Below are 25,236 nucleotides of genomic sequence, written 5' to 3' on the forward strand. Positions count from 1 at the left end.
TATAGGTTTATGAATAGAATTAAGACTTGGTTAAGCAAGTCCGATATGGTCTAGTGGCTAGGATATCTGGCTTTCACCCAGAAGGCCCGGGTTCGATTCCCGCTATCGGAGCGAATGCTTTTGTACCGCTTTTGAAGAATAGACTTAAGGATATAGGTTTATGAATAGAATGAAGACTTGGTTGAGGAAGTCCTATATGGTCTAGTGGCTAGGATATCTGGCTTTCACCCAGAAGGCCCGGGTTCGATTCCCGGTATTGGAGCGAGTGCTTTTGTACCGCTTTTCAAGAATAGACTTAAGGATATTGGTTTATGAATAGAATTAAGACTTGATTAAGCAAGTCCTATATGGTCTAGTGGCTAGGATATCTGGCTTTCACCCAGAAGGCCCGCGTTCGATTCCCGGTATCGGAGCGAGTGCTTTTGTACCGCTTTTCAAGAATAGAAGACTTGGCTGATCAAGGACGATATGGTCTAGTCTCTAGGATACCTGACTTTCACCCAGAAGGCCCGGGTTCGATTCCCGGTATCGGAGCACGTGGTTTTGTACCGCTTTTCAAGAATAGACTTAAGGACATAGGTTTATGAATAGAATTAAGACTTGTTTAAGGAAGTCCGAAATGGTCTAGTGGCTAGGATATCTGGCTCTCACCCAGAAGGCCCGGGTTCTATTCCCGGTATCGGAGCGAGTGCTATTGTACCGCTTTTCAAGAATAGACTTAAGGATATTGGTTTATGAATAGAATTAAGACTTGGTTAAGCAAGTCCGATATGCTTTAGTGGCTAGGATATCTGGCTGTCACGCAAAAGGGCGGGTTCGATTCGCGGTATCGGAGTGAGTGCTTTTGTACCGCTTTTGATGAATAAACTTAAAGACACATTTATGGGAATAATATTTTGGGTTGTTCCGACCAGTGAGATATGGTCTAGTGGCTAGGATATCTGGCTCTCACCCAGAAGGAACGGGTTCGATTCCCGGTATCGGAGCGAGTGCTTTTGTACCGCTTTTCAAGAATAGACTTAAGGATATTGGTTTATGAATAGAATTAAGACTTGATTAAGCAAGTCCGATATGGTCTAGTGGCTAGGATATCTGGATGTCACGCAGAAGGGCGGGTTCGATTCCCGGTATCGGAGTGAGTGCTTTTGTACCGCTTTTGATGAATAAACTTAAAGACACATTTATAGGAATAATATTTTGGATTGGTCCGACCAGTTAGATATGGTCTAGTGGCTAGGATATCTGGCTCTCATCCAGAAGGCTCGGGTTCGATTCCTGGTAACGGAGCGAGTGCTTTTGTACCGCTTTTCAAGAATAGACTTAAGGATATAGGTTTATGAATAGAATTAAGACTTGGTTGAAGAAGTCCGTTATGGCCTAGTGGCTAGGATATCTGGCTTTCACCCAGAAGGCCCGGGTTCGATTCCCGGTATCGGAGCGAGTGCTTTTGTACCGCTTTTCAAGAATAGAATTAGGACTTGGTTGATCAAGGACGATATGGTCTAGTCGCTAGGATACCTGAATTTCACCCAGAAGGCCCGGGTTCGATTCCCGGTATCGGAGCACGTGGTTTTGTACCGCTTTTCAAGACAGACTTAAGGATATAGGTTTATGAATAAAATTAAGACTTGGTTAAGCAAGTCCGATATGGTCTAGTGGCTAGGATATCTGGCTCTCACCCAGAAGGCCCGGGTTCGATTCCCGGTATCGGAGCGAGTGCTTTTGTACCTCTTTTCAAGAATAGACTTAAGGATATTGGTTTATGAATAGAATTAAGACTTGGTTAAGCAAGTCCGATATGGTCTAGTGGCTAGGATATCTGGATGTCACGCAGAAGGGCGGGTTCGATTCCCGGTATCGGAGTGAGTGGTTTTGTACCGCTTTTGATGAATAAACTTAAAGACACATTTATGGGAATAATATTTTGGGTTGTGCCGACCAGTGAGATATGGTCTAGTGGCTAGGATATCTGGCTCTCACCCACAAGGACCGGGCTCGATTCCCGGTATCGGAGCGAGTGCTTTTGTACCGCTTTTCAAGAATAGACTTAAGGATATTGGTTTATGAATAGAATTAAGACTTGATTAAGCAAGTCCTATATTGTCTAGTGGCTAGGATATCTGGCTGTCAGGCAGAAGGGCGGGTTCGATTCCCGATATCGGAGTGAGTGCTTTTGTACCGCTTTTCAAGAATAGAAGACTTGGCTGATCAAGGACGATATGGTCTAGTCTCTAGGATACCTGACTTTCACCCAGAAGGCCCGGGTTCGATTCCCGGTATCGGAGCACGTGGTTTTGTACCGCTTTTCAAGAATAGACTTAAGGACATAGGTTTATGAATAGAATTAAGACTTGTTTAAGCAAGTCCGATATGGTCTAGTGGCTAGGATATCTGGCTCTCACCCAGAAGGCCCGGGTTCTATTCCCGGTATCGGAGCGAGTGCTATTGTACCGCTTTTCAAGAATAGACTTAAGGATATTGGTTTATGAATAGAATTAAGACTTGGTTAAGCAAGTCCGATATGCTTTAGTGGCTAGGATATCTGGCTGTCACGCAAAAGGGCGGGTTCGATTCGCGGTATCGGAGTGAGTGCTTTTGTACCGCTTTTGATGAATAAACTTAAAGACACATTTATAGGAATAATATTATGGATTGTTCCGACCAGTCAGATATGGTCTAGTGGCTAGGATATCTGGCTCTCATCCAGAAGGCTCGGGTTCGACTCCCGGTATCGGAGCGAGTGCTTTTGTACCGCTTTTCAAGAATAGACTTAAGGATATAGGTTTATGAATAGAATTAAGACTTGGTTGAGGAAGTCCGATATGGTCTAGTGGCTATGATATCTGGATGTCACGCAGAAGGGCGGGTTCGATTCCCGGTATCGGAGTGAGTGCTTTTGTACCGCTTTTGATGAATAAACTTAAAGACACATTTATAGGAATAATATTTTGGATTGGTCCGACCAGTCAGATATGGTCTAGTGGCTAGGATATCTGGCTCTCATCCAGAATGCTCGGGTTCGATTCCTGGTAACGGAGCGAGTGCTTTTGTACCGCTTTTCAAGAATAGACTAAAGGATATAGGTTTATGAATAGAATTAAGACTTGGTTGAAGAAATCCGATATGGCCTAGTGGCTAGGATATCTGGCTTTCACCCAGAAGGCCCGGGTTCGATTCCCGGTATCGGAGCGAGTGCTTTTGTACCGCTTTTCAAGAATAGAATTAGGACTTGGTTGATCAAGGACGATATGGTCTAGTCGCTAGGATACCTGAATTTCACCCAGAAGGCCCGGGTTCGATTCCCGGTATCGGAGCACGTGGTTTTGTACCGCTTTTCAAGAATAGACTTAAGGATATTGGTTTATGAATAGAATTAAGACTTGGTTAAGCAAGTCCGATATGGTCTATTGGCTAGGATATCTGGATGTCACGCAGAAGGGCGGGTTCGATTCCCGGTATCGGAGTGAGTGCTTTTGTACCGCTTTTGATGAATAAACTTAAAGACACATTTATGGGAATAATATTTTGGGTTGTTCCGACCAGTGAGATATGGTCTAGTGGCTAGGATATCTGGCTCTCACCCAGAAGGACCGGGCTCGATTCCCGGTATCGGAGCGAGTGCTTTTGTACCGCTTTTCAAGAATAGACTTAAGGATATTGGTTTATGAATAGAATTAAGACTTGATTAAGCAAGTCCTATATTGTCTAGTGGCTAGGATATCTGGCTGTCAGGCAGAAGGGCGGGTTCGAATCCCGATATCGGAGTGAGTGCTTTTGTACCGCTTTTGATGAATAAACTTAAAGACACATTTATAGGAATAATATTTTGGATTGTTCCGACCAGTCAGATATGGTCTAGTGGCTAGGATATCTGGCTCTCATCCAGAAGGCTCGGGTTCGACTCCCGGTATCGGAGCGAGTGCTTTTGTACCGCTTTTCAAGAATAGACTTAAGGATATAGGTTTATGAATAGAATTAAGACTTGGTTGAAGAAGTCCGATATGGTCTAGTGGCTAGGATATCTGGCTTTCACCCAGAAGGCCCGGGTTCGATTCCCGGTATCGGAGCGAGTGGTTTTGTACCGCTTTTCAAGAATAGAAGACTTGGTTGATCAAGGACGATATGGTCTAGTCTCTAGGATACCTGACTTTCACCCAGAATTCCCGGGTTCGATTCCCGGTATCGGAGCACGAGGTTTGTACCGCTTTTCAAGAATAGACTTAAGGACATAGGTTTATGAATAGAATTAAGACTTGTTTAAGCAAGTCCGATATGGTCTAGTGGCTAGGATATCTGGCTCTCACCCAGAAGGCCCGGGTTCTATTCCCGGTATCGGAGCGAGTGCCATTGTACCGCTTTTCAAGAATAGACTTAAGGATATTTGTTTATGAATAGAATTAAGACTTGGTTAAGCAAGTCCGATATGCTCTAGTGGCTAGGATATCTGGCTGTCACGCAAAAGGGCGGGTTCGATTCGCGGTATCGGAGTGAGTGCTTTTGTACCGCTTTTGATGAATAAACTTAAAGACACATTTATGGGAATAATATTTTGGGTTGTTCCGACCAGTGAGATATGGTCTAGTGGCTAGGATATCTGGCTCTCACCCAGAAGGAACGGGTTCGATTCCCGGTATCGGAGCGAGTGCTTTTGTACCGCTTTTCAAGAATAGACTTAAGGATATTGGTTTATGAATAGAATTAAGACTTGATTAAGCAAGTCCGATATGGTCTAGTGGCTAGGATATCTGGATGTCACGCAGAAGGGCGGGTTCGATTCCCGGTATCGGACTGAGTGCTTTTGTACCGCTTTTGATGAATAAACTTAAAGACACATTTATAGGAATAATATTTTGGTTGGGTCCGACCTGTCAGATATGGTCTAGTGGCTAGGATATCTGGCTCTCATCCAGAAGGCTCGGGTTCGATTCCTGGTAACGGAGCGAGTGCTTTTGTACCGCTTTTCAAGAATAGACTTAAGGATATAGGTTTATGAATAGAATTAAGACTTGGTTGAAGAAGTCCGATATGGCCTAGTGGCTAGGATATCTGGCTTTCACCCAGAAGGCCCGGGTTCGATTCCCGGTATCGGAGCGAGTGCTTTTGTACCGCTTTTCAAGAATAGAATTAGGACTTGGTTGATCAAGGACGATATGGTCTAGTCGCTAGGATACCTGAATTTCACCCAGAAGGCCCGGGTTCGATTCCCGGTATCGGAGCACGTGGTTTTGTACCGCTTTTCAAGAATAGACTTAAGGATATTGGTTTATGAATAGAATTAAGACTTGGTTAAGCAAGTCCGATATGGTCTATTGGCTAGGATATCTGGATGTCACGCAGAAGGGCGAGTTCGATTCCCGGTATCGGAGTGAGTGCTTTTGTACCGCTTTTGATGAATAAACTTAAAGACACATTTATGGGAATAATATTTTGGGTTGTTCCGACCAGTGAGATATGGTCTAGTGGCTAGGATATCTGGCTCTCACCCAGAAGGACCGGGCTCGATTCCCGGTATCGGAGCGAGTGCTTTTGTACCGCTTTTCAAGAATAGACTTAAGGATATTGGTTTATGAATAGAATTAAGACTTGATTAAGCAAGTCCTATATTGTCTAGTGGCTAGGATATCTGGCTGTCAGGCAGAAGGGCGGGTTCGATTCCCGATATCGGAGTGAGTGCTTTTGTACCACTTTTGATGAATAAACTTAAAGACACATTTATAGGAATAATATTTTGGATTATTCCGACCAGTCAGATATGGTCTAGTGGCTAGGATATCTGGCTCTCATCCAGAAGGCTCGGGTTCGACTCCCGGTATCGGAGCGAGTGCTTTTGTACCGCTTTTCAAGAATAGACTTAAGGATATAGGTTTATGAATAGAATTAAGACTTGGTTGAAGAAGTCCGATATGGTCTAGTGGCTAGGATATCTGGCTTTCACCCAGAAGGCCCGGGTTCGATTCCCGGTATCGGAGCGAGTGGTTTTGTACCGCTTTTCAAGAATAGAAGACTTGGTTGATCAAGGACGATATGGTCTAGTCTCTAGGATACCTGACTTTCACCCAGAATTCCCGGGTTCGATTCCCGGTATCGGAGCACGTGGTTTTGTACCGCTTTTCAAGAATAGACTTAAGGACATAGGTTTATGAATAGAATTAAGACTTGTTTAAGCAAGTCCGATATGGTCTAGTGGCTAGGATATCTGGCTCTCACCCAGAAGGCCCGGGTTCTATTCCCGGTATCGGAGCGAGTGCCATTGTACCGCTTTTCAAGAATAGACTTAAGGATATTGGTTTATGAATAGAATTAAGACTTGGTTAAGCAAGTCCGATATGGTCTAGTGGCTAGGATATCTGGCTTTCACCCAGAAGGCCCGGGTTCGATTCCCGGTATCGGAGCGAGTGCTTTTGTACCGCTTTTCAAGAATAGAATTAAGACTTGGTTGATCAAGTACGATATGGTCTAGTCGCTAGGATACCTGACTTTCACCCAGAAGGCCCGAGTTCGATTCCCAGTATCGGAGCACGTGGTTTTGTACCGCTTTTCAAGAATAGACTTAAGGATATAGGTTTATGAATAGAATTAAGACTTGTTTAAGCAAGTCCGATATGGTCTAGTGGCTAGGATATCTGGCTCTCACCCATAAGGACCGGGTTCGATTCCCAGTATCGGAGCGAGTGCTTTTGTACCGCTTTTCAAGAATAGACTTAAGGATATTGGTGTATGAATAGAATTAAGACTTGATTAAGCAAGTCCTATATGGTCTAGTGGCTAGGATATCTGGCTGTCACGCAGAAGGGCGGCTTCGATTCCCGGTATCGGAGCGAGTGTTTTGTAAAGCATTTCAAAAATAGACTTAAGGACATAGGTTTATGAATAGAATTAAGACTTGTTTAAGCAAGTCCGATATGGTCTAGTGGCTAGGATATCTGGCTCTCACCCAGAAGGCCCGGGTTCTATTCCCGGTATCGGAGCGAGTGCCATTGTACCGCTTTTCAAGAATAGACTTAAGGATATTGGTTTATGAATAGAATTAAGACTTGGTTAAGCAAGTCCGATATGGTCTAGTGGCTAGGATATCTGGCTTTCACCCAGAAGGCCCGGGTTCGATTCCCGGTATCGGAGCGAGTGCTTTTGTACCGCTTTTCAAGAATAGAATTAAGACTTGGTTGATCAAGTACGATATGGTCTAGTCGCTAGGATACCTGACTTTCACCCAGAAGGCCTGAGTTCGATTCCCAGTATCGGAGCACGTGGTTTTGTACCGCTTTTCAAGAATAGACTTAAGGATATAGGTTTATGAATAGAATTAAGACTTGGTTAAGCAAGTCCGATATGGTCTAGTGGCTAGGATATCTGGCTTTCACCCAGAAGGCCCGGGTTCGATTCCCGGTATCGGAGCGAGTGCTTTTGTACTGCTTTTGAAGAATAGACTTAAGGATATAGGTTTATGAATAGAATTAAGACTTGGTTGAGGAAGTCCTATATGGTCTAGTGGCTAGGATATCTGGCTTTCACCCAGAAGGCCCGGGTTCGATTCCCGGTATTTTAGCGAGTGCTTTTGTACCGCTTTTCAAGAATAGACTTAAGGATATTGGTTTATGAATAGAATTAAGACTTGATTAAGCAAGTCCTATATGGTCTAGTGGCTAGGATATCTGGCTTTCACCCAGAAGGCCCGCGTTCGATTCCCGGTATCGGAGCGAGTGCTTTTGTACCGCTTTTCAAGAATAGAATTAAGACTTGGTTGATCAAGTACGATATGGTCTAGTCGCTAGGATACCTGACTTTCACCCAGAAGGCCCGAGTTCGATTCCCAGTATCGGAGCACGTGGTTTTGTACCGCTTTTCAAGAATAGACTTAAGGATATAGGTTTATGAATAGAATTAAGACTTGTTTAAGCAAGTCCGATATGGTCTAGTGGCTAGGATATCTGGCTCTCACCCAGAAGGACCAGGTTTGATTCCCGGTATCGGAGCGAGTGCTTTTGTACCGCTTTTCAAGAATAGACTTAAGGATATTGGTTTATGAATAGAATTAAGATTTGTTTATGCAAGTCCGATATGGTCTAGTGGCTAGGATATCTGGCTCTCACCCAGAAGGACCGGGTTCGATTCCCGGTATCGGAGCGAGTGCTTTTGTACCGCTTTTCAAGAATAGACTTAAGGATATTGGTTTATGAATAGAATTAAGACTTGTTTATGCAAGTCCGATATGGTCTAGTGGCTAGGATATCTGGCTCTCACCCATAAGGACCGGGTTCGATTCCCGGTATCGGAGCGAGTGCTTTTGTACCGCTTTTCAAGAATAGACTTAAGGATATTGGTTTATGAATAGAATTAAGACTTGATTAAGCAAGTCCTATTTGGTCTAGTGGCTAGGATATCTGGCTGTCACGCAGAAGGGCGGGTTCGATTCCCGATATCGGAGTGAGTGCTTTTGTACCGCTTTTGATGAATAAACTTAAAGACACATTTATAGGAATAATATTTTGGATTGGTCCGACCAGTCAGATATGGTCTAGTGGCTAGGATATCTGGCTCTCATCCAGAAGGCTCGGGTTCGATTCCTGGTAACGGAGCGAGTGCTTTTGTACCGCTTTTCAAGAAAAGACTTAAGGATATAGGTTTATGAATAGAATTAAGACTTGGTTAAGCAAGTCCGATATGGTCTATTGGCTAGGATATCTGGATGTCACGCAGAAGGGCGAGTTCGATTCCCGGTATCGGAGTGAGTGCTTTTGTACCGCTTTTGATGAATAAACTTAAAGACACATTTATGGGAATAATATTTTGGGTTGTTCCGACCAGTGAGATATGGTCTAGTGGCTAGGATATCTGGCTCTCACCCAGAAGGACCGGGCTCGATTCCCGGTATCGGAGCGAGTGCTTTTGTACCGCTTTTCAAGAATAGACTTAAGGATATTGGTTTATGAATAGAATTAAGACTTGATTAAGCAAGTCCTATATTGTCTAGTGGCTAGGATATCTGGCTGTCAGGCAGAAGGGCGGGTTCGATTCCCGATATCGGAGTGAGTGCTTTTGTACCACTTTTGATGAATAAACTTAAAGACACATTTATAGGAATAATATTTTGGATTATTCCGACCAGTCAGATATGGTCTAGTGGCTAGGATATCTGGCTCTCATCCAGAAGGCTCGGGTTCGACTCCCGGTATCGGAGCGAGTGCTTTTGTACCGCTTTTCAAGAATAGACTTAAGGATATAGGTTTATGAATAGAATTAAGACTTGGTTGAAGAAGTCCGATATGGTCTAGTGGCTAGGATATCTGGCTTTCACCCAGAAGGCCCGGGTTCGATTCCCGGTATCGGAGCGAGTGGTTTTGTACCGCTTTTCAAGAATAGAAGACTTGGTTGATCAAGGACGATATGGTCTAGTCTCTAGGATACCTGACTTTCACCCAGAATTCCCGGGTTCGATTCCCGGTATCGGAGCACGTGGTTTTGTACCGCTTTTCAAGAATAGACTTAAGGACATAGGTTTATGAATAGAATTAAGACTTGTTTAAGCAAGTCCGATATGGTCTAGTGGCTAGGATATCTGGCTCTCACCCAGAAGGCCCGGGTTCTATTCCCGGTATCGGAGCGAGTGCCATTGTACCGCTTTTCAAGAATAGACTTAAGGATATTGGTTTATGAATAGAATTAAGACTTGGTTAAGCAAGTCCGATATGGTCTAGTGGCTAGGATATCTGGCTTTCACCCAGAAGGCCCGGGTTCGATTCCCGGTATCGGAGCGAGTGCTTTTGTACCGCTTTTCAAGAATAGAATTAAGACTTGGTTGATCAAGTACGATATGGTCTAGTCGCTAGGATACCTGACTTTCACCCAGAAGGCCCGAGTTCGATTCCCAGTATCGGAGCACGTGGTTTTGTACCGCTTTTCAAGAATAGACTTAAGGATATAGGTTTATGAATAGAATTAAGACTTGTTTAAGCAAGTCCGATATGGTCTAGTGGCTAGGATATCTGGCTCTCACCCATAAGGACCGGGTTCGATTCCCAGTATCGGAGCGAGTGCTTTTGTACCGCTTTTCAAGAATAGACTTAAGGATATTGGTGTATGAATAGAATTAAGACTTGATTAAGCAAGTCCTATATGGTCTAGTGGCTAGGATATCTGGCTGTCACGCAGAAGGGCGGCTTCGATTCCCGGTATCGGAGCGAGTGTTTTGTAAAGCATTTCAAAAATAGACTTAAGGACATAGGTTTATGAATAGAATTAAGACTTGTTTAAGCAAGTCCGATATGGTCTAGTGGCTAGGATATCTGGCTCTCACCCAGAAGGCCCGGGTTCTATTCCCGGTATCGGAGCGAGTGCCATTGTACCGCTTTACAAGAATAGACTTAAGGATATTGGTTTATGAATAGAATTAAGACTTGGTTAAGCAAGTCCGATATGGTCTAGTGGCTAGGATATCTGGCTTTCACCCAGAAGGCCCGGGTTCGATTCCCGGTATCGGAGCGAGTGCTTTTGTACCGCTTTTCAAGAATAGAATTAAGACTTGGTTGATCAAGTACGATATGGTCTAGTCGCTAGGATACCTGACTTTCACCCAGAAGGCCCGAGTTCGATTCCCAGTATCGGAGCACGTGGTTTTGTACCGCTTTTCAAGAATAGACTTAAGGATATAGGTTTATGAATAGAATTAAGACTTGGTTAAGCAAGTCCGATATGGTCTAGTGGCTAGGATATCTGGCTTTCACCCAGAAGGCCCGGGTTCGATTCCCGGTATCGGAGCGAGTGCTTTTGTACCGCTTTTGAAGAATAGACTTAAGGATATAGGTTTATGAATAGAATTAAGACTTGGTTGAGGAAGTCCTATATGGTCTAGTGGCTAGGATATCTGGCTTTCACCCAGAAGGCCCGGGTTCGATTCCCGGTATTTTAGCGAGTGCTTTTGTACCGCTTTTCAAGAATAGACTTAAGGATATTGGTTTATGAATAGAATTAAGACTTGATTAAGCAAGTCCTATATGGTCTAGTGGCTAGGATATCTGGCTTTCACCCAGAAGGCCCGCGTTCGATTCCCGGTATCGGAGCGAGTGCTTTTGTACCGCTTTTCAAGAATAGAATTAAGACTTGGTTGATCAAGTACGATATGGTCTAGTCGCTAGGATACCTGACTTTCACCCAGAAGGCCCGAGTTCGATTCCCAGTATCGGAGCACGTGGTTTTGTACCGCTTTTCAAGAATAGACTTAAGGATATAGGTTTATGAATAGAATTAAGACTTGTTTAAGCAAGTCCGATATGGTCTAGTGGCTAGGATATCTGGCTCTCACCCAGAAGGACCAGGTTTGATTCCCGGTATCGGAGCGAGTGCTTTTGTACCGCTTTTCAAGAATAGACTTAAGGATATTGGTTTATGAATAGAATTAAGATTTGTTTATGCAAGTCCGATATGGTCTAGTGGCTAGGATATCTGGCTCTCACCCAGAAGGACCGGGTTCGATTCCCGGTATCGGAGCGAGTGCTTTTGTACCGCTTTTCAAGAATAGACTTAAGGATATTGGTTTATGAATAGAATTAAGACTTGTTTATGCAAGTCCGATATGGTCTAGTGGCTAGGATATCTGGCTCTCACCCATAAGGACCGGGTTCGATTCCCGGTATCGGAGCGAGTGCTTTTGTACCGCTTTTCAAGAATAGATTTAAGGATATTGGTTTATGAATAGAATTAAGACTTGATTAAGCAAGTCCTATTTGGTCTAGTGGCTAGGATATCTGGCTGTCACGCAGAAGGGCGGGTTCGATTCCCGATATCGGAGTGAGTGCTTTTGTACCGCTTTTGATGAATAAACTTAAAGACACATTTATAGGAATAATATTTTGGATTGTTCCGACCAGTCAGATATGGTCTAGTGGCTAGGATATCTGGCTCTCATCCAGAAGGCTCGGGTTCGACTCCCGGTATCGGAGCGAGTGCTTTTGTACCGCTTTTCAAGAATAGACTTAAGGATATAGGTTTATGAATAGAATTAAGACTTGGTTGAAGAAGTCCGATATGGTCTAGTGGCTAGGATATCTGGCTTTCACCCAGAAGGCCCGGGTTCGATTCCCGGTATCGGAGTGAGTGCTTTTGTACCGCTTTTCAAGAAAAGAAGACTTGGCTGATCAAGGACGATATGGTCTAGTCTCTAGGATTCCTGACTTTCACCCAGAAGGCCCGGTTTCGATTCCCGGTATCGGAGCACGTGGTTTTGTACCGCTTTTCAAGAATAGACTTAAGGACATAGGTTTATGAATAGAATTAAGACTTGTTTAAGCAAGTCCGATATGGTCTAGTGGCTAGGATATCTGGCTCTCACCCAGAAGGCCCGGGTTCTATTCCCGGTATCGGAGCGAGTGCTATTGTACCGCTTTTCAAGAATAGACTTAAGGATATTGGTTTATGAATAGAATTAAGACTTGGTTAAGCAAGTCCGATATGCTTTAGTGGCTAGGATATCTGGCTGTCACGCAAAAGGGCGGGTTCGATTCGCGGTATCGGAGTGAGTGCTTTTGTACCGCTTTTGATGAATAAACTTAAAGACACATTTATGGGAATAATATTTTGGGTTGTTCCGACCAGTGAGATATGGTCTAGTGGCTAGGATATCTGGCTCTCACCCAGAAGGAACGGGTTCGATTCCCGGTATCGGAGCGAGTGCTTTTGTACCGCTTTTCAAGAATAGACTTAAGGATATTGGTTTATGAATAGAATTAAGACTTGATTAAGCAAGTCCGATATGGTCTAGTGGCTAGGATATCTGGATGTCACGCAGAAGGGCGGGTTCGATTCCCGGTATCGGAGTGAGTGCTTTTGTACCGCTTTTGATGAATAAACTTAAAGACACATTTATAGGAATAATATTTTGGATTGGTCCGACCAGTCAGATATGGTCTAGTGGCTAGGATATCTGGCTCTCATCCAGAATGCTCGGGTTCGATTCCTGGTAACGGAGCGAGTGCTTTTGTACCGCTTTTCAAGAATAGACTTAAGGATATAGGTTTATGAATAGAATTAAGACTTGGTTGAAGAAGTCCGATATGGCCTAGTGTCTAGGATATCTGGCTTTCACCCAGAAGGCCCGGGTTCGTTTCCCGGTATCGGAGCGAGTGCTTTTGTACCGCTTTTCAAGAATAGAATTAGGACTTGGTTGATCAAGGACGATATGGTCTAGTCGCTAGGATACCTGACTTTCACCCAGAAGGCCCGAGTTCGATTCCCAGTATCGGAGCACGTGGTTTTGTACCGCTTTTCAAGAATAGACTTAAGGATATAGGTTTATGAATAGAATTAAGACTTGTTTAAGCAAGTCCGATATGGTCTAGTGGCTAGGATATCTGGCTCTCACCCAGAAGGACCAGGTTTGATTCCCGGTATCGGAGCGAGTGCTTTTGTACCGCTTTTCAAGAATAGACTTAAGGATATTGGTTTATGAATAGAATTAAGATTTGTTTATGCAAGTCCGATATGGTCTAGTGGCTAGGATATCTGGCTCTCACCCAGAAGGACCGGGTTCGATTCCCGGTATCGGAGCGAGTGCTTTTGTACCGCTTTTCAAGAATAGACTTAAGGATATTGGTTTATGAATAGAATTAAGACTTGTTTATGCAAGTCCGATATGGTCTAGTGGCTAGGATATCTGGCTCTCACCCATAAGGACCGGGTTCGATTCCCGGTATCGGAGCGAGTGCTTTTGTACCGCTTTTCAAGAATAGACTTAAGGATATTGGTTTATGAATAGAATTAAGACTTGATTAAGCAAGTCCTATTTGGTCTAGTGGCTAGGATATCTGGCTGTCACGCAGAAGGGCGGGTTCGATTCCCGATATCGGAGTGAGTGCTTTTGTACCGCTTTTGATGAATAAACTTAAAGACACATTTATAGGAATAATATTTTGGATTGGTCCGACCAGTCAGATATGGTCTAGTGGCTAGGATATCTGGCTCTCATCCAGAAGGCTCGGGTTCGATTCCTGGTAACGGAGCGAGTGCTTTTGTACCGCTTTTCAAGAATAGACTTAAGGATATAGGTTTATGAATAGAATTAAGACTTGGTTGAAGAAGTCCGATATGGCCTAGTGGCTAGGATATCTGGCTTTCACCCAGAAGGCCCGGGTTCGATTCCCGGTATCGGAGTGAGTGCTTTTGTACCGCTTTTCAAGAATAGAATTAGGACTTGGTTGATCAAGGACGATATGGTCTAGTCGCTAGGATACCTGAATTTCACCCAGAAGGCCCGGGTTCGATTCCCGGTATCGGCGCACGTGGTTTTGTACCGCTTTTCAAGACAGACTTAAGGATATAGGTTTATGAATAGAATTAAGACTTGTTTAAGCAAGTCCGATATGGTCTAGTGGCTAGGATATCTGGCTCTCACCCAGAAGGCCCGGGTTCGATTCCCGGTATCGGAGCGAGTGCTTTTGTACCGCTTTTCAAGAATAGACTTAAGGATATTGGTTTATGAATAGAATTAAGACTTGATTAAGCAAGTCCTATATTGTCTAGTGGCTAGGATATCTGGCTGTCAGGCAGAAGGGCGGGTTCGATTCCCGATATCGGAGTGAGTGATTTTGTACCGCTTTTGATGAATAAACTTAAAGACACATTTATAGGAATAATATTTTGGATTGTTCCGACCAGTCAGATATGGTCTAGTGGCTAGGATATCTGGGTCTCATCCAGAAGGCTCGGGTTCGACTCCCGGTATCGGAGCGAGTGCTTTTGTACCGCTTTTCAAGAATAGACTTAAGGATATAGGTTTATGAATAGAATTAAGACTTGGTTGAAGAAGTCCGATATGGTCTAGTGGCTAGGATATCTGGCTTTCACCCAGAAGGCCCGGGTTCGATTCCCGGTATCGGAGTGAGTGCTTTTGTACCGCTTTTCAAGAAAAGAAGACTTGGCTGATCAAGGACGATATGGTCTAGTCTCTAGGATTCCTGACTTTCACCCAGAAGGCCCGGTTTCGATTCCCGGTATCGGAGCACGTGGTTTTGTACCGCTTTTCAAGAATAGACTTAAGGACATAGGTTTATGAATAGAATTAAGACTTGTTTAAGCAAGTCCGATATGGTCTAGTGGCTAGGATATCTGGCTCTCACCCAGAAGGCCCGGGTTCTATTCCCGGTATCGGAGCGAGTGCTATTGTACCGCTTTTCAAGAATAGACTTAAGGATATTGGTTTATGAATAGAATTAAGACTTGGTTAAGCAAGTCCGATATGCTTTAGTGGCTAGGATATCTGGCTGTCACGCAAAAGGGCGGGTTCGATTCGCGGTATCGGAGTGAGTGCTTTTGTACCGCTTTTGATGAATAAACTTAAAGACACATTTATGGGAATAATATTTTGGGTTGTTCCGACCAGTGAGATATGGTCTAGTGGCTAGGATATCTGGCTCTCACCCAGAAGGAACGGGTTCGATTCCCGGTATCGGAGCGAGTGCTTTTGTACCGCTTTTCAAGAATAGACTTAAGGATATTGGTTTATGAATAGAATTAAGACTTGATTAAGCAAGTCCGATATGGTCTAGTGGCTAGGATATCTGGATGTCACGCAGAAGGGCGGGTTCAATTCCCGGTATCGGAGTGAGTGCTTTTGTACCGCTTTTGATGAATAAACTTAAAGACACATTTATAGGAATAATATTTTGGATTGGTCCGACCAGTCAGATATGGTCTAGTGGCTAGGATATCTGGCTCTCATCCAGAATGCTCGGGTTCGATTCCTGGTAACGGAGCGAGTGCTTTTGTACCGCTTTTCAAGAATAGACTTAAGGATATAGGTTTATGAATAGAATTAAGACTTGGTTGAAGAAGTCCGATATGGCCTAGTGGCTAGGATATCTGGCTTTCACCCAGAAGGCCCGGGTTCGATTCCCGGTATCGGAGCGAGTGCTTTTGTACCGCTGTTCAAGAATAGAATTAGGACTTGGTTGATCAAGGACGATATGGTCTAGTCGCTAGGATACCTGAATTTCACCCAGAAGGCCCGGGTTCGATTCCCGGTATCGGAGCACGTGGTTTTGTACCGCTTTTCAAGAATAGACTTAAGGATATTGGTTTATGAATAGAATTAAGACTTGGTTAAGCAAGTCCGATATGGTCTATTGGCTAGGATATCTGGATGTCACGCCGAAGGGCGGGTTCGATTCCCGGTATCGGAGTGAGTGCTTTTGTACCGCTTTTGATGAATAAACTTAAAGACACATTTATGGGAATAATATTTTGGGTTGTTCCGACCAGTGAGATATGGTCTAGTGGCTAGGATATCTGGCTCTCACCCAGAAGGAACGGGTTCGATTCCCGGTATCGGAGCGAGTGCTTTTGTACCGCTTTTCAAGAATAGACTTAAGGATATTGGTTTATGAATAGAATTAAGACTTGATTAAGCAAGTCCGATATGGTCTAGTGGCTAGGATATCTGGATGTCACGCAGAAGGGCGGGTTCGATTCCCGGTATCGGAGTGAGTGCTTTTGTACCGCTTTTGATGAATAAACTTAAAGACACATTTATAGGAATAATATTTTGGATTGGGCCGACCAGTCAGATATGGTCTAGTGGCTAGGATATCTGGCTCTCATCCAGAATGCTCGGGTTCGATTCCTGGTAACGGAGCGAGTGCTTTTGTACCGCTTTTCAAGAATAGACTTAAGGATATAGGTTTATGAATAGAATTAAGACTTGGTTGAAGAAGTCCGATATGGCCTAGTGGCTAGGATATCTGGCTTTCACCCAGAAGGCCCGGGTTCGATTCCCGGTATCGGAGCGAGTGCTTTTGTACCGCTTTTCAAGAATAGAATTAGGACTTGGTTGATCAAGGACGATATGGTCTAGTCGCTAGGATACCTGAATTTCACCCAGAAGGCCCGGGTTCGATTCCCGGTATCGGAGCACGTGGTTTTGTACCGCTTTTCAAGAATAGACTTAAGGATATTGGTTTATGAATAGAATTAAGACTTGGTTAAGCAAGTCCGATATGGTCTATTGGCTAGGATATCTGGATGTCACGCCGAAGGGCGGGTTCGATTCCCGGTATCGGAGTGAGTGCTTTTGTACCGCTTTTGATGAATAAACTTAAAGACACATTTATGGGAATAATATTTTGGGTTGTTCCGACCAGTGAGATATGGTCTAGTGGCTAGGATATCTGGCTCTCACCCAGAAGGAACGGGTTCGATTCCCGGTATCGGAGCGAGTGCTTTTGTACCGCTTTTCAAGAATAGACTTAAGGATATTGGTTTATGAATAGAATTAAGACTTGATTAAGCAAGTCCGATATGGTCTAGTGGCTAGGATATCTGGCTGTCAGGCAGAAGGGCGGGTTCGATTCCCGATATCGGAGTGAGTGCTTTTGTACCGCTTTTGATGAATAAACTTAAAGACACATTTATCGGAATAATATTTTGGATTGTTCCGACCAGTCAGATATGGTCTAGTGGCTAGGATATCTGGCTCTCAACCAGAAGGCTCGGGTTCGACTCCCGGTATCGGAGCGAGTGCTTTTGTACCGCTTTTCAAGAATAGACTTAAGGATATAGGTTTATGAATAAAATTAAGACTTGGTTGAAGAAGTCCGATATGGTCTAGTGGCTAGGATATCTGGCTTTCACCCAGAAGGCCAAGGTTCGATTCACGGTATCGGAGCGAGTGGTTTTGTACCGCTTTTCAAGAATAGAAGACTTGGTTGATCAAGGACGATATGGTCTAGTCTCTAGGATACCTGACTTTCACCCAGAATTCCCGGGTTCGATTCCCGGTATCGGAGCACGTGGTTTTGTACCGCTTTTCAAGAATAGACTTAAGGACATAGGTTTATGAATAGAATTAAGACTTGTTTAAGCAAGTCCGATATGGTCTAGTGGCTAGGATATCTGGCTCTCACCCAGAAGGCCCGGGTTCTATTCCCGGTATCGGAGCGAGTGCCATTGTACCGCTTTTCAAGAATAGACTTAAGGATATTGGTTTATGAATAGAATTAAGACTTGGTTAAGAAAGTCTGATATGGTCTAGTGGCTAGGATATCTGGCTTTCACCCAGAAGGCCCGGGTTCGATTCCCGGTATCGGAGCGAGTGCTTTTGTACCGCTTTTCAAGAATAGAAGACTTGGCTGATCAAGGACGATATGGTCTAGTCTCTAGGATACCTGACTTTCACCCAGAAGGCCCGGGTTCGATTCCCGGTATCGGAGCACGTGGTTTTGTACCGCTTTTCAAGAATAGACTTAAGGATATAGGTTTACGAATAGAATTAAGACTTGGTTGAAGAAGTCCGATATGGCCTAGTGGCTAGGATATCTGGCTTTCACCCAGAAGGCCCGGGTTCGATTCCCGGTATCGGAGCGAGTGCTTTTGTACCGCTTTTCAAGAATAGAATTAGGACTTGGTTGATCAAGGATGATATGGTCTAGTCGCTAGGATACCTGAATTTCACCCAGAAGGCCCGGGTTCGATTCCCGGTATCGGCGCACGTGGTTTTGTACCGCTTTTCAAGACAGACTTAAGGATATAGGTTTATGAATAGAATTGAGACTTGTTTAAGCAAGTCCGATATGGTCTAGTGGCTAGGATATCTGGCTCTCACCCAGAAGGCCCGGGTTCGATTCCCGGTATCGGAGCGAGTGCTTTTGTACCGCTTTTCAAGAATAGACTTAAGGATATTGGTTTATGAATAGAATTAAGACTTGATTAAGCAAGTCCTATATTGTCTAGTGGCTAGGATATCTGGCTGTCAGGCAGAAGGGCGGGTTCGATTCCCGATATCGGAGTGAGTGCTTTTGTACCGCTTTTGATGAATAAACTTAAAGACACATTTATAGGAATAATATTTTGGATTGTTCCGACCAGTCAGATATGGTCTAGTGGCTAGGATATCTGGCTCTCATCCAGAAGGCTCGGGTTCGACTCCCGGTATCGCAGCGAGTGCTTTTGTACCGCTTTTCAAGAATAGACTTAAGGATATAGGTTTATGAATAGAATTAAGACTTGGTTGAAGAAGTCCGATATGGTCTAGTGGCTAGGATATCTGGCTTTCACCCAGAAGGCCCGGGTTCGATTCCCGGTATCGGAGTGAGTGCTTTTGTACCGCTTTTCAAGAAAAGAAGACTTGGCTGATCAAGGACGATATGGTCTAGTCTCTAGGATACCTGACTTTCACCCAGAAGGCCCGGGTTCGATTCCCGGTATCGGAGCGAGTGCTATTGTACCGCTTTTCAAGAATAGACTTAAGGATATTGGTTTATGAATAGATGAATAGAATTAAGACTTGGTTAAGCAAGTCCGATATGCTTTAGTGGCTAGGATATCTGGCTGTCACGCAAAAGGGCGGGTTCGATTCGCGGTATCGGAGTGAGTGCTTTTGTACCGCTTTTGATGAATAAACTTAAAGACACATTTATGGGAATAATATTTTGGGTTGTTCCGACCAGTGAGATATGGTCTAGTGGCTAGGATATCTGGCTCTCACCCAGAAGGAACGGGTTCGATTCCCGGTATCGGAGCGAGTGCTTTTGTACCGCTTTTCAAGAATAGACTTAAGGATATTGGTTTATGAATAGAATTAAGACTTGATTAAGCAAGTCCGATATGGTCTAGTGGCTAGGATATCTGGATGTCACGCAGAAGGGCGGGTTCGATTCCCGGTATCGGAGTGAGTGCTTTTGTACCGCTTTTGATGAATAAACTTAAAGACACATTTATAGGAATAATATTTTGGATTGGTCCGACCAGTCAGATATGGTCTAGTGGCTAGGATATCTGGCTCTCATCCAGAATGCTCGGGTTCGATTCCTGGTAACGGAGCGAGTGCTTTTGTACCGCTTTTCAAGAATAGACTTAAGGATATAGGTTTATGAATAGAATTAAGACTTGGTTGAAGAAGTCCGATATGGCCTAGTGGCTAGGATATCTGGCTTTCACCCAGAAGGCCTGGGTTCGATTCCCGGTATCGGAGCGAGTGCTTTTGTACCGCTTTTCAAGAATAGAATTAGGACTTGGTTGATCACGGACGATATGGTCTAGTCGCTAGGATACCTGAATTTCACCCAGAAGGCCCGGGTTCGATTCCCGGTATCGGAGCACGTGGTTTTGTACCGCTTTTCAAGAATAGACTTAAGGATATTGGTTTATGAATAGAATTAAGACTTGGTTAAGCAAGTCCGATATGGTCTATTGGCTAGGATATCTGGATGTCACGCAGAAGGGCGGGTTCGATTCCCGGTATCGGAGTGAGTGCTTTTGTACCGCTTTTGATGAATAAACTTAAAGACACATTTATGGGAATAATATTTTGGGTTGTTCCGACCAGTGAGATATGGTCTAGTGGCTAGGATATCTGGCTCTCACCCAGAAGGACCGGGCTCGATTCCCGGTATCGGAGCGAGTGCTTTTGTACCGCTTTTCAAGAATAGACTTAAGGATATAGGTTTATGAATAAAATTAAGACTTGGTTGAAGAAGTCCGATATGGTCTAGTGGCTAGGATATCTGGCTTTCACCCAGAAGGCCCGGGTTCGATTCCCGGTATCGGAGCGAGTGGTTTTGTACCGCTTTTCAAGAATAGAAGACTTGGTTGATCAAGGACGATATGGTCTAGTCTCTAGGATACCTGACTTTCACCCAGAATTCCCGGGTTCGATTCCCGGTATCGGAGCACGTGGTTTTGTACCGCTTTTCAAGAATAGACTTAAGGACATAGGTTTATGAATAGAATTAAGACTTGTTTAAGCAAGTCCGATATGGTCTAGTGGCTAGGATATCTGGCTCTCACCCAGAAGGCCCGGGTTCTATTCCCGGTATCGGAGCGAGTGCCATTGTACCGCTTTTCAAGAATAGACTTAAGGATATTGGTTTATGAATAGAATTAAGACTTGGTTAAGCAAGTCCGATATGGTCTAGTGGCTAGGATATCTGGCTTTCACCCAGAAGGCCCGGGTTCGATTCCCGGTATCGGAGCGAGTGCTTTTTTACCGCTTTTCAAGAATAGAAGACTTGGCTGATCAAGGACGATATGGTCTAGTCTCTAGGATACCTGACTTTCACCCAGAAGGCCCGGGTTCGATTCCCGGTATCGGAGCACGTGGTTTTGTACCGCTTTTCAAGAATAGACTTAAGGACATAGGTTTATGAATAGAATTAAGACTTGTTTAAGCAAGTCCGATATGGTCTAGTGGCTAGGATATCTGGCTCTCACCCAGAAGGCCCGGGTTCTATTCCCGGTATCGGAGCGAGTGCTATTGTACCGCTTTTCAAGAATAGACTTAAGGATATTGGTTTATGAATAGAATTAAGACTTGGTTAAGCAAGTCCGATATGCTTTAGTGGCTAGGATATCTGGCTGTCACGCAAAAGGGCGGGTTCGATTCGCGGTATCGGAGTGAGTGCTTTTGTACCGCTTTTGATGAATAAACTTAAAGACACATTTATGGGAATAATATTTTGGGTTGTTCCGACCAGTGAGATATGGTCTAGTGGCTAGGATATCTGGCTCTCACCCAGAAGGAACGGGTTCGATTCCCGGTATCGGAGCGAGTGCTTTTGTACCGCTTTTCAAGAATAGACTTAAGGATATTGGTTTATGAATAGAATTAAGACTTGATTAAGCAAGTCCGATATGGTCTAGTGGCTAGGATATCTGGATGTCACGCAGAAGGGCGGGTTCGATTCCCGGTATCGGAGTGAGTGCTTTTGTACCGCTTTTGATGAATAAACTTAAAGACACATATATAGGAATAATATTTTGGATTGGTCCGACCAGTCAGATATGGTCTAGTGGCTAGGATATCTGGCTCTCATCCAGAAGGCTCGGGTTCGATTCCTGGTAACGGAGCGAGTGCTTTTGTACCGCTTTTCAAGAATAGACTTAAGGATATAGGTTTATGAATAGAATTAAGACTTGGTTGAAGAAGTCCGTTATGGCCTAGTGGCTAGGATATCTGGCTTTCACCCAGAAGGCCCGGGTTCGATTCCCGGTATCGGAGCGAGTGCTTTTGTACCGCTTTTCAAGAATAGAATTAGGACTTGGTTGATCAAGGACGAGATGGTCTAGTCGCTAGGATACCTGAATTTCACCCAGAAGGCCCGGGTTCGATTCCCGGTATCGGAGCACGTGGTTTTGTACCGCTTTTCAAGAATAGACTTAAGGATATTGGTTTATGAATAGAATTAAGACTTGTTTAAGCAAGTCCGATATGGTCTAGTGGCTAGGATATCTGGCTCTCACCCAGAAGGCCCGGGTTCTATTCCCGGTATCGGAGCGAGTGCTATTGTACCGCTTTTCAAGAATAGACTTAAGGATATTGGTTTATGAATAGAATTAAGACTTGGTTAAGCAAGTCCGATATGGTCTATTGGCTAGGATATCTGGATGTCACGCAGAAGGGCGGGTTCGATTCCCGGTATCGGAGTGAGTGCTTTTGTACCGCTTTTGATGAATAAACTTAAAGACACATTTATGGGAATAATATTTTGGGTTGTTCCGACCAGTGAGATATGGTCTAGTGGCTAGGATATCTGGCTCTCATCCAGAAGGACCGGGCTCGATTCCCGGTATCGGAGCGAGTGCTTTTGTACCGCTTTTCAAGAATAGACTTAAGGATATTGGTTTATGAATAGAATTAAGACTTGATTAAGCAAGTCCTATATTGTCTAGTGGCTAGGATATCTGGCTGTCAGGCAGAAGGGCGGGTTCGATTCCTGGTATCGGAGCGAGTGCTTTTGTACCGCTTTTCAAGAATAGACTTAAGGATATTGGTTTATGAATAGAATTAAGACTTGATTCAGCAAGTCCTATATTGTCTAGTGGCTAGGATATCTGGCTGTCAGGCAGAAGGGCGGGTTCGATTCCCGATATCGGAGTGAGTGCTTTTGTACCGCTTTTGATGAATAAACTTAAAGACACATTTATAGGAATAATATTTTGGATTGTTCCGACCAGTCAGATATGGTCTAGTGGCTAGGATATCTGGCTCTCATCCAGAAGGCTCGGGTTCGACTCCCGGTATCGGAGCGAGTGCTTTTGTACCGCTTTTCAAGAATAGACTTAAGGATATAGGTTTATGAATAAAATTAAGACTTGGTTGAAGAAGTCCGATATGGTCTAGTGGCTAGGATATCTGGCTTTCACCCAGAAGGCCCGGGTTCGATTCCCGGTATCGGAGCGAGTGGTTTTGTACCGCTTTTCAAGAATAGAAGACTTGGTTGATCAAGGACGATATGGTCTAGTCTCTAGGATACCTGACTTTCACCCAGAATTCCCGGGTTCGATTCCCGGTATCGGAGCACGTGGTTTTGTACCGCTTTTCAAGAATAGACTTAAGGACATAGGTTTATGAATAGAATTAAGACTTGTTTAAGCAAGTCCGATATGGTCTAGTGGCTAGGATATCTGGCTCTCACCCAGAAGGCCCGGGTTCTATTCCCGGTATCGGAGCGAGTGCTATTGTACCGCTTTTCAAGAATAGACTTAAGGATATTGGTTTATGAATAGAATTAAGACTTGGTTAAGCAAGTCCGATATGCTTTAGTGGCTAGGATATCTGGCTGTCACGCAGAAGGGCGGGTTCGATTCCCGGTATCGGAGTGAGTGCTTTTGTACCGCTTTTGATGAATAAACTTAAAGACACATTTATAGGAATAATATTTTGGATTGGTCCGACCAGTCAGATATGGTCTAGTGGCTAGGATATCTGGCTCTCATCCAGAAGGCTCGGGTTCGATTCCTGGTAACGGAGCGAGTGCTTTTGTACCGCTTGTCAAGAATAGACTTAAGGATATAGGTTTATGAATAGAATTAAGACTTGGTTGAAGAAGTCCGATATGGCCTAGTGGCTAGGATATCTGGCTTTCACCCAGAAGGCCCGGGTTCGATTCCCGGTATCGGAGCGAGTGCTTTTGTACCGCTTTTCAAGAATTGAATTAGGACTTGGTTGATCAAGGACGAGATGGTCTAGTCGCTAGGATACCTGAATTTCACCCAGAAGGCCCGGGTTCGATTCCCGGTATCGGAGCACGTGGTTTTGTACCGCTTTTCAAGAATAGACTTAAGGATATTGGTTTATGAATAGAATTAAGACTTGGTTAAGCAAGTCCGATATGGTCTATTGGCTAGGATATCTGGATGTCACGCAGAAGGGCGGGTTCGATTCCCGGTATCGGAGTGAGTGCTTTTGTACCGCTTTTGATGAATAAACTTAAAGACACATTTATGGGAATAATATTTTGGGTTGTTCCGACCAGTGAGATATGGTCTAGTGGCTAGGATATCTGGCTCTCATCCAGAAGGACCGGGCTCGATTCCCGGTATCGGAGCGAGTGCTTTTGTACCGCTTTTCAAGAATAGACTTAAGGATATTGGTTTATGAATAGAATTAAGACTTGATTAAGCAAGTCCTATATTGTCTAGTGGCTAGGATATCTGGCTGTCAGGCAGAAGGGCGGGTTCGATTCCCGATATCGGAGTGAGTGCTTTTGTACCGCTTTTGATGAATAAACTTAAAGACACATTTATAGGAATAATATTTTGGATTGTTCCGACCAGTCAGATATGGTCTAGTGGCTAGGATATCTGGCTCTCATCCAGAAGGCTCGGGTTCGACTCCCGGTATCGGAGCGAGTGCTTTTGTACCGCTTTTCAAGAATAGACTTAAGGATATAGGTTTATGAATAGAATTAAGACTTGGTTGAAGAAGTCCGATATGGTCTAGTGGCTAGGATATCTGGCTTTCACCCAGAAGGCCCGGGTTCGATTTCCGGTATCGGAGCGAGTGGTTTTGTACCGCTTTTCAAGAATAGAAGACTTGGTTGATCAAGGACGATATGGTCTAGTCTCTAGGATACCTGACTTTCACCCAGAATTCCCGGGTTCGATTCCCGGTATCGGAGCACGTGGTTTTGTACCGCTTTTCAAGAATAGACTTAAGGACATAGGTTTATGAATAGAATTAAGACTTGTTTAAGCAAGTCCGATATGGTCTAGTGGCTAGGATATCTGGCTCTCACCCAGAAGGCCCGGGTTCTATTCCCGGTATCGGAGCGAGTGCCATTGTACCGCTTTTCAAGAATAGACTTAAGGATATTGGTTTATGAATAGAATTAAGACTTGGTTAAGCAAGTCCGATATGCTCTAGTGGCTAGGATATCTGGCTGTCACGCAAAAGGGCGGGTTCAATTCCCGGTATCGGAGTGAGTGCTTTTGTACCGCTTTTGATGAATAAACTTAAAGACACATTTATGGGAA

At 44.1% G+C, this 25,236-nt stretch overlaps 53 non-coding genes across 53 annotated transcripts; all 53 read left to right on the forward strand.

Moving 5' to 3' along the window:
* The first annotated feature begins 39 nt into the window (after positions 1–39).
* Positions 40–111, forward strand: TRNAE-UUC (transfer RNA glutamic acid (anticodon UUC)). Its single transcript has one exon. It is a non-coding gene; the product is annotated as a tRNA-Glu (tRNA).
* A 79-nt stretch (positions 112–190) lies between these two features.
* TRNAE-UUC (transfer RNA glutamic acid (anticodon UUC)) lies at positions 191–262 on the forward strand. Its single transcript has one exon. It is a non-coding gene; the product is annotated as a tRNA-Glu (tRNA).
* Positions 263–1,366: 1,104 nt separating this feature from the next.
* On the forward strand, positions 1,367–1,438 carry TRNAE-UUC (transfer RNA glutamic acid (anticodon UUC)). Its single transcript has one exon. It is a non-coding gene; the product is annotated as a tRNA-Glu (tRNA).
* Positions 1,439–1,641: 203 nt separating this feature from the next.
* TRNAE-CUC (transfer RNA glutamic acid (anticodon CUC)) lies at positions 1,642–1,713 on the forward strand. Its single transcript has one exon. It is a non-coding gene; the product is annotated as a tRNA-Glu (tRNA).
* Positions 1,714–2,364: 651 nt separating this feature from the next.
* On the forward strand, positions 2,365–2,436 carry TRNAE-CUC (transfer RNA glutamic acid (anticodon CUC)). The gene has a single exon. It is a non-coding gene; the product is annotated as a tRNA-Glu (tRNA).
* Positions 2,437–3,117: 681 nt separating this feature from the next.
* On the forward strand, positions 3,118–3,189 carry TRNAE-UUC (transfer RNA glutamic acid (anticodon UUC)). The gene has a single exon. It is a non-coding gene; the product is annotated as a tRNA-Glu (tRNA).
* Positions 3,190–3,995: 806 nt separating this feature from the next.
* Positions 3,996–4,067, forward strand: TRNAE-UUC (transfer RNA glutamic acid (anticodon UUC)). Its single transcript has one exon. It is a non-coding gene; the product is annotated as a tRNA-Glu (tRNA).
* A 199-nt stretch (positions 4,068–4,266) lies between these two features.
* On the forward strand, positions 4,267–4,338 carry TRNAE-CUC (transfer RNA glutamic acid (anticodon CUC)). Its single transcript has one exon. It is a non-coding gene; the product is annotated as a tRNA-Glu (tRNA).
* Positions 4,339–5,019: 681 nt separating this feature from the next.
* On the forward strand, positions 5,020–5,091 carry TRNAE-UUC (transfer RNA glutamic acid (anticodon UUC)). The gene has a single exon. It is a non-coding gene; the product is annotated as a tRNA-Glu (tRNA).
* Positions 5,092–5,897: 806 nt separating this feature from the next.
* Positions 5,898–5,969, forward strand: TRNAE-UUC (transfer RNA glutamic acid (anticodon UUC)). The gene has a single exon. It is a non-coding gene; the product is annotated as a tRNA-Glu (tRNA).
* Positions 5,970–6,169: 200 nt separating this feature from the next.
* Positions 6,170–6,241, forward strand: TRNAE-CUC (transfer RNA glutamic acid (anticodon CUC)). The gene has a single exon. It is a non-coding gene; the product is annotated as a tRNA-Glu (tRNA).
* Positions 6,242–6,320: 79 nt separating this feature from the next.
* Positions 6,321–6,392, forward strand: TRNAE-UUC (transfer RNA glutamic acid (anticodon UUC)). Its single transcript has one exon. It is a non-coding gene; the product is annotated as a tRNA-Glu (tRNA).
* Positions 6,393–6,896: 504 nt separating this feature from the next.
* TRNAE-CUC (transfer RNA glutamic acid (anticodon CUC)) lies at positions 6,897–6,968 on the forward strand. Its single transcript has one exon. It is a non-coding gene; the product is annotated as a tRNA-Glu (tRNA).
* A 79-nt stretch (positions 6,969–7,047) lies between these two features.
* TRNAE-UUC (transfer RNA glutamic acid (anticodon UUC)) lies at positions 7,048–7,119 on the forward strand. Its single transcript has one exon. It is a non-coding gene; the product is annotated as a tRNA-Glu (tRNA).
* Positions 7,120–7,323: 204 nt separating this feature from the next.
* On the forward strand, positions 7,324–7,395 carry TRNAE-UUC (transfer RNA glutamic acid (anticodon UUC)). Its single transcript has one exon. It is a non-coding gene; the product is annotated as a tRNA-Glu (tRNA).
* A 657-nt stretch (positions 7,396–8,052) lies between these two features.
* On the forward strand, positions 8,053–8,124 carry TRNAE-CUC (transfer RNA glutamic acid (anticodon CUC)). The gene has a single exon. It is a non-coding gene; the product is annotated as a tRNA-Glu (tRNA).
* Positions 8,125–8,203: 79 nt separating this feature from the next.
* Positions 8,204–8,275, forward strand: TRNAE-CUC (transfer RNA glutamic acid (anticodon CUC)). Its single transcript has one exon. It is a non-coding gene; the product is annotated as a tRNA-Glu (tRNA).
* A 982-nt stretch (positions 8,276–9,257) lies between these two features.
* On the forward strand, positions 9,258–9,329 carry TRNAE-UUC (transfer RNA glutamic acid (anticodon UUC)). The gene has a single exon. It is a non-coding gene; the product is annotated as a tRNA-Glu (tRNA).
* Positions 9,330–9,529: 200 nt separating this feature from the next.
* Positions 9,530–9,601, forward strand: TRNAE-CUC (transfer RNA glutamic acid (anticodon CUC)). Its single transcript has one exon. It is a non-coding gene; the product is annotated as a tRNA-Glu (tRNA).
* A 79-nt stretch (positions 9,602–9,680) lies between these two features.
* Positions 9,681–9,752, forward strand: TRNAE-UUC (transfer RNA glutamic acid (anticodon UUC)). The gene has a single exon. It is a non-coding gene; the product is annotated as a tRNA-Glu (tRNA).
* Positions 9,753–10,256: 504 nt separating this feature from the next.
* TRNAE-CUC (transfer RNA glutamic acid (anticodon CUC)) lies at positions 10,257–10,328 on the forward strand. The gene has a single exon. It is a non-coding gene; the product is annotated as a tRNA-Glu (tRNA).
* Positions 10,329–10,407: 79 nt separating this feature from the next.
* TRNAE-UUC (transfer RNA glutamic acid (anticodon UUC)) lies at positions 10,408–10,479 on the forward strand. Its single transcript has one exon. It is a non-coding gene; the product is annotated as a tRNA-Glu (tRNA).
* A 204-nt stretch (positions 10,480–10,683) lies between these two features.
* TRNAE-UUC (transfer RNA glutamic acid (anticodon UUC)) lies at positions 10,684–10,755 on the forward strand. The gene has a single exon. It is a non-coding gene; the product is annotated as a tRNA-Glu (tRNA).
* A 657-nt stretch (positions 10,756–11,412) lies between these two features.
* TRNAE-CUC (transfer RNA glutamic acid (anticodon CUC)) lies at positions 11,413–11,484 on the forward strand. Its single transcript has one exon. It is a non-coding gene; the product is annotated as a tRNA-Glu (tRNA).
* A 79-nt stretch (positions 11,485–11,563) lies between these two features.
* On the forward strand, positions 11,564–11,635 carry TRNAE-CUC (transfer RNA glutamic acid (anticodon CUC)). The gene has a single exon. It is a non-coding gene; the product is annotated as a tRNA-Glu (tRNA).
* Positions 11,636–12,015: 380 nt separating this feature from the next.
* TRNAE-UUC (transfer RNA glutamic acid (anticodon UUC)) lies at positions 12,016–12,087 on the forward strand. Its single transcript has one exon. It is a non-coding gene; the product is annotated as a tRNA-Glu (tRNA).
* Positions 12,088–12,287: 200 nt separating this feature from the next.
* On the forward strand, positions 12,288–12,359 carry TRNAE-CUC (transfer RNA glutamic acid (anticodon CUC)). Its single transcript has one exon. It is a non-coding gene; the product is annotated as a tRNA-Glu (tRNA).
* A 1,108-nt stretch (positions 12,360–13,467) lies between these two features.
* Positions 13,468–13,539, forward strand: TRNAE-CUC (transfer RNA glutamic acid (anticodon CUC)). Its single transcript has one exon. It is a non-coding gene; the product is annotated as a tRNA-Glu (tRNA).
* Positions 13,540–13,618: 79 nt separating this feature from the next.
* TRNAE-CUC (transfer RNA glutamic acid (anticodon CUC)) lies at positions 13,619–13,690 on the forward strand. Its single transcript has one exon. It is a non-coding gene; the product is annotated as a tRNA-Glu (tRNA).
* A 380-nt stretch (positions 13,691–14,070) lies between these two features.
* On the forward strand, positions 14,071–14,142 carry TRNAE-UUC (transfer RNA glutamic acid (anticodon UUC)). Its single transcript has one exon. It is a non-coding gene; the product is annotated as a tRNA-Glu (tRNA).
* Positions 14,143–14,345: 203 nt separating this feature from the next.
* TRNAE-CUC (transfer RNA glutamic acid (anticodon CUC)) lies at positions 14,346–14,417 on the forward strand. The gene has a single exon. It is a non-coding gene; the product is annotated as a tRNA-Glu (tRNA).
* Positions 14,418–14,797: 380 nt separating this feature from the next.
* On the forward strand, positions 14,798–14,869 carry TRNAE-UUC (transfer RNA glutamic acid (anticodon UUC)). Its single transcript has one exon. It is a non-coding gene; the product is annotated as a tRNA-Glu (tRNA).
* A 200-nt stretch (positions 14,870–15,069) lies between these two features.
* On the forward strand, positions 15,070–15,141 carry TRNAE-CUC (transfer RNA glutamic acid (anticodon CUC)). The gene has a single exon. It is a non-coding gene; the product is annotated as a tRNA-Glu (tRNA).
* A 681-nt stretch (positions 15,142–15,822) lies between these two features.
* On the forward strand, positions 15,823–15,894 carry TRNAE-UUC (transfer RNA glutamic acid (anticodon UUC)). Its single transcript has one exon. It is a non-coding gene; the product is annotated as a tRNA-Glu (tRNA).
* Positions 15,895–16,700: 806 nt separating this feature from the next.
* Positions 16,701–16,772, forward strand: TRNAE-UUC (transfer RNA glutamic acid (anticodon UUC)). The gene has a single exon. It is a non-coding gene; the product is annotated as a tRNA-Glu (tRNA).
* Positions 16,773–17,427: 655 nt separating this feature from the next.
* Positions 17,428–17,499, forward strand: TRNAE-CUC (transfer RNA glutamic acid (anticodon CUC)). Its single transcript has one exon. It is a non-coding gene; the product is annotated as a tRNA-Glu (tRNA).
* A 351-nt stretch (positions 17,500–17,850) lies between these two features.
* Positions 17,851–17,922, forward strand: TRNAE-CUC (transfer RNA glutamic acid (anticodon CUC)). The gene has a single exon. It is a non-coding gene; the product is annotated as a tRNA-Glu (tRNA).
* A 79-nt stretch (positions 17,923–18,001) lies between these two features.
* On the forward strand, positions 18,002–18,073 carry TRNAE-UUC (transfer RNA glutamic acid (anticodon UUC)). Its single transcript has one exon. It is a non-coding gene; the product is annotated as a tRNA-Glu (tRNA).
* Positions 18,074–18,273: 200 nt separating this feature from the next.
* Positions 18,274–18,345, forward strand: TRNAE-UUC (transfer RNA glutamic acid (anticodon UUC)). Its single transcript has one exon. It is a non-coding gene; the product is annotated as a tRNA-Glu (tRNA).
* A 203-nt stretch (positions 18,346–18,548) lies between these two features.
* Positions 18,549–18,620, forward strand: TRNAE-CUC (transfer RNA glutamic acid (anticodon CUC)). The gene has a single exon. It is a non-coding gene; the product is annotated as a tRNA-Glu (tRNA).
* A 380-nt stretch (positions 18,621–19,000) lies between these two features.
* TRNAE-UUC (transfer RNA glutamic acid (anticodon UUC)) lies at positions 19,001–19,072 on the forward strand. The gene has a single exon. It is a non-coding gene; the product is annotated as a tRNA-Glu (tRNA).
* Positions 19,073–19,882: 810 nt separating this feature from the next.
* Positions 19,883–19,954, forward strand: TRNAE-UUC (transfer RNA glutamic acid (anticodon UUC)). Its single transcript has one exon. It is a non-coding gene; the product is annotated as a tRNA-Glu (tRNA).
* A 505-nt stretch (positions 19,955–20,459) lies between these two features.
* TRNAE-UUC (transfer RNA glutamic acid (anticodon UUC)) lies at positions 20,460–20,531 on the forward strand. Its single transcript has one exon. It is a non-coding gene; the product is annotated as a tRNA-Glu (tRNA).
* A 200-nt stretch (positions 20,532–20,731) lies between these two features.
* On the forward strand, positions 20,732–20,803 carry TRNAE-CUC (transfer RNA glutamic acid (anticodon CUC)). Its single transcript has one exon. It is a non-coding gene; the product is annotated as a tRNA-Glu (tRNA).
* A 79-nt stretch (positions 20,804–20,882) lies between these two features.
* On the forward strand, positions 20,883–20,954 carry TRNAE-UUC (transfer RNA glutamic acid (anticodon UUC)). The gene has a single exon. It is a non-coding gene; the product is annotated as a tRNA-Glu (tRNA).
* Positions 20,955–21,154: 200 nt separating this feature from the next.
* TRNAE-CUC (transfer RNA glutamic acid (anticodon CUC)) lies at positions 21,155–21,226 on the forward strand. Its single transcript has one exon. It is a non-coding gene; the product is annotated as a tRNA-Glu (tRNA).
* Positions 21,227–21,907: 681 nt separating this feature from the next.
* On the forward strand, positions 21,908–21,979 carry TRNAE-UUC (transfer RNA glutamic acid (anticodon UUC)). Its single transcript has one exon. It is a non-coding gene; the product is annotated as a tRNA-Glu (tRNA).
* A 204-nt stretch (positions 21,980–22,183) lies between these two features.
* Positions 22,184–22,255, forward strand: TRNAE-CUC (transfer RNA glutamic acid (anticodon CUC)). The gene has a single exon. It is a non-coding gene; the product is annotated as a tRNA-Glu (tRNA).
* Positions 22,256–23,086: 831 nt separating this feature from the next.
* On the forward strand, positions 23,087–23,158 carry TRNAE-UUC (transfer RNA glutamic acid (anticodon UUC)). Its single transcript has one exon. It is a non-coding gene; the product is annotated as a tRNA-Glu (tRNA).
* Positions 23,159–23,358: 200 nt separating this feature from the next.
* TRNAE-CUC (transfer RNA glutamic acid (anticodon CUC)) lies at positions 23,359–23,430 on the forward strand. The gene has a single exon. It is a non-coding gene; the product is annotated as a tRNA-Glu (tRNA).
* A 380-nt stretch (positions 23,431–23,810) lies between these two features.
* Positions 23,811–23,882, forward strand: TRNAE-UUC (transfer RNA glutamic acid (anticodon UUC)). The gene has a single exon. It is a non-coding gene; the product is annotated as a tRNA-Glu (tRNA).
* Positions 23,883–24,688: 806 nt separating this feature from the next.
* Positions 24,689–24,760, forward strand: TRNAE-UUC (transfer RNA glutamic acid (anticodon UUC)). The gene has a single exon. It is a non-coding gene; the product is annotated as a tRNA-Glu (tRNA).
* A 200-nt stretch (positions 24,761–24,960) lies between these two features.
* TRNAE-CUC (transfer RNA glutamic acid (anticodon CUC)) lies at positions 24,961–25,032 on the forward strand. Its single transcript has one exon. It is a non-coding gene; the product is annotated as a tRNA-Glu (tRNA).
* The last annotated feature ends 204 nt before the right edge of the window (positions 25,033–25,236 follow it).

Source organism: Phalangium opilio, unplaced genomic scaffold (assembly GCF_054372755.1).
Source record: "Phalangium opilio isolate 3A_F unplaced genomic scaffold, DU_Popi_V2 ptg000054l_1, whole genome shotgun sequence".
NCBI classification, from domain to species: Eukaryota; Metazoa; Arthropoda; class Arachnida; order Opiliones; family Phalangiidae; genus Phalangium; species Phalangium opilio.